The sequence below is a fragment of the Mandrillus leucophaeus genome, unplaced genomic scaffold, assembly GCF_000951045.1.
Source record: "Mandrillus leucophaeus isolate KB7577 unplaced genomic scaffold, Mleu.le_1.0 Scaffold498, whole genome shotgun sequence".
Lineage (NCBI taxonomy): Eukaryota > Metazoa > Chordata > Mammalia > Primates > Cercopithecidae > Mandrillus > Mandrillus leucophaeus.
This window is the reverse complement of record NW_012105342.1, coordinates 721,686-725,162: the sequence shown is the minus strand read 5'-3', so window position 1 is coordinate 725,162 and position 3,477 is coordinate 721,686.

Sequence of the window (3,477 nt, the reverse complement as noted above, 5' to 3'; positions counted from 1 at the left end):
GTAAAATAACCAAATTCACAGAAACAGAAAGTAGAAGGGGAGTTATCAGGGGCTGGGGTGGGGGTAAATGGGAAATCATTTAATGGGTACAGAGTTTCAGTTTCCCAAGATGAAAACGTTCTAGGGATTAGTTGCACAACAGTGTGAATATACTTAACAATATTGAACTCAAAAAAAAAAACACCACTATTGTTGTGTTGTCTTCTTATGGTTGATATGGTGGGGGGTGGTTGCTGCCTCTTGTCGTCGTGGTTTTTTGGGCGGCGGCGGGGGGCTGTTCTGGTTGGTGGATTCTTGACGAGTCTGGTGGTTATTGTGGCACCCCCCCACCCCCTCTTTTCTGCTGAGAAAAAAAAAATATACAAAATTTTCGCGGGGTTTTGTTGTGTGTGTGTGTTCTCCGCTCTTCTGAGGGTTTGGGGCGCGAGTTTTTCTTAGTTTTGGGAGAGAGGTGTGGTGTGCTGTGATCTTGTGCCTGTGTTCTCGCGTGTGGGCGAGAGCGCGATTTTGTGTCTTATAAAAAAAAAAAAATGTACCCTAGAACTTAAAGTATAATAATAATTTTAAAATCTGATTAAATTAAAAAGAAAAAAAAAGTTAAGATGGTAAACTTTATGTTACGTGTATTTTACCACAATTTTTTAAAAAATGAATTAAACTGTATATTGAAAAGGTACATGACATACCTAAGAAAAACAATTCACAGAAGCCATAACAAGACATATTCTAGTAAAATTATTAAAGAAGAAAGGATAAGGGGACCACAAAATCATAAGAAAGGACTTCCAGCACTATTTGTCATGCTTCAATTCTTTAAGAGGGAAACAACTGTACCTTGAAGCACATAAGAAAAGAGTTATATTTTTCATCATAAGAGGTGCATAAATGAGGGTTTGTTTTATTATTCTCTATACTTGTCTATACACTTGTAAGATTTGATCACACATTCCCACAAACGATTAAGAGAACCTACTGGCTCTGTTAAATTAAATTTGGGCTGAGAAGGTACTTGTGTAATGAACTGCAGCTTAACTTAGTATGCAAACTAACGGAAAGCCTAACTCAGGAGGATACTTTGGGAGGAAATTGCTGAGTCTCAGGCAATCATAGCCGCTGAGCTCCAGTTAACTGCAGGCAGCCAGGACAACTGTTCCAATCCTGTTCAAATAAGATGAACACTGAGCCATTAGCCATCAGGTGTCTCTCTACCTCACTTCTGTTTCTGTACCTCACTTCCCTGCTATCCATAAATGCTCTTAGACCATGTTGCAGCCCTGGAGTTCTCTGAACCTGTCCCTGGTTCTGAGGGCTGCCTGATTCTAGAATCACAAATAAAAGGCGATTAAAATCTGCAAAACTAGATTTGTTATACATTCATCTTCTAGCAGTTTCCATAATTGAAGAGTTCAAAGACTAGTGCTGTTGTTGGGGCAAAGCTTGAGCCAGGAGTTCGGTATCACCTAGTCCCAATTCTTTTCCACCTTCTGCTCTGCCAAGTTCATCCCCGGGCTCCTCACAGAACCCCTCAGGCTCTCGTATGACCATGATTAAATGTCTATAGCAGTCCCAGCCTAAATCCTCATTCCAGGGTAAGCAAGGGCATTGCTTCTAGAAACTCCCGTTCAGGCTCCTGGAACTCCCTCTCTCAGGCTGACTGAAATTGGGTCCTGAAACAATTGCTGTGTCAAGACAGTGAGGTTCAATGATTCAGAGACAGAGGGAGTTGGGGTGGAATCAACCCTAAGAATGGAAAAAGGGAAACTGAGGTGAATGAAGGAGAAATGGGTTCTGTGAGGCACCTACAACAAGGACAGCAGAGACCATAGTTCTGGTGGCTGTTCCTCACCCTCCAGACACTGTCCCTCTGCTGAGCTCCTTCAAACCCTCCAGACATGATCAGACTCATCTGGACTTGCAGTGGGGACACATCTAGGCTCTGACTCTGTCACATATGTATAGTGACTTCCATCTAAAAGGCACAAGGTTCTTTACAGATAGGACAACTTTGATAGCACTCATCTGAGAAAGAGAACAAATTAGAAATAATCATCCCTCACTTCCTGACACTCACACACACAAAAAAAAAAAAACACTAAGGGAAAGCAAGTACATATTCAAACAGAGTTGACTGCCAATGAGCAAGTTCTACCAAAGATGGCAGAGAGGCTGAAAAGGTCCTCTGGGAACTCACTCAATAAATGCTCATTTATTCCATTTATTGCAAAACCAAGAATTGTAAATAATTTAACTCACTTAGGAAAGGATCTTCTCCATTATTTTATCTGAATGTTATCTGATCTTGATGTTCCGAAGTCTGACAGTTACCAAAGCGAGTAAAAATCCTCATGTTTTCAATGCTAGGAAAATCATTAATAATGCACCCAGATTGAAACTTTCTTGGCAACTGTTGATTGCTTGTTCTTGCCATAAATTAACTGTTTTTAAAAAGCTAAAATCTGAAGAATTTCCAGGACCTTAAAACCATTAGAATATAAAGACACTCTAATTTAAAATAAAATTCATAACCAAAAGTGAACCCACCTAAACACAATGTTTCCTTGTGTCATTTATCTTCTTTGAAGGCCAATCAATAACAGATGCATTCATTCACTCATGCAGCAAACATTTAGTAAGTGCTCTATATATGCCTGAAGGGACCTCACACATCATCCTTCCTGACCTCTTCCCTTTACAGATTAGGAGACTGAGGTCAAAAAGAGCGAGTGATCTGCCCAAAGTCACACAGCAAATATGAGAAGCCATGGGTGCAATCAGATTTCCTCACCTCTGGCCTGACCCATTCTCCACCCTGCCATGTTTCCTTGGCTACAGCAGGTCTCTGATGCAATCGGCCTCCAGCAGAGAACACTACTGTAGTAAATATCAATAGCTATCAAATTTGTGGCCACCCAGCATGGTTTGAACATCCTTCCTACAACTGGAAGATCTCCCATATGAGTTCCTTCTCCTGAAATGCAGGGGCAAAAGCTCATCCAATCCTCCTTGCAGCTAGAGCCCAGGCATATGGCTTGGCTTTGCCAATCAGAGGAGCAGTGTGACACAGTGGGCACAAGCAGGGTAGGCAGCAGTGGCAAAGCTTCTAGTGTTGGACCTGCAGGCAGCTGGCACTTCTGTGCAGAGCGATGGTCACAGAGCTGCCTTCACTTGTCATTGCCCAGCGGTGAGGTTTGGGCACTGATCCTGGTTATGCAGGATTCTGTGAAACTGACTAAAATGGACTCTGGGGCGGGGGCTGCATCTAGGAACCCTGACCTCTGGGCTTCGTTATTGCACGCTCAATACATATGCCTGGAGCTATGTACAAAATAAAGGGAGCCGGCCGGGCGCGGTGGCTCACACCTGTAATCCCAGCACTTTGGGAGGCCGAGACGGGCGGATCACGAGGTCAGGAGATCGAGACCATCCTGGTTAACATGGTGAAACCCCGTCTCTACTAAAAAATACAAAAAGCTAGCC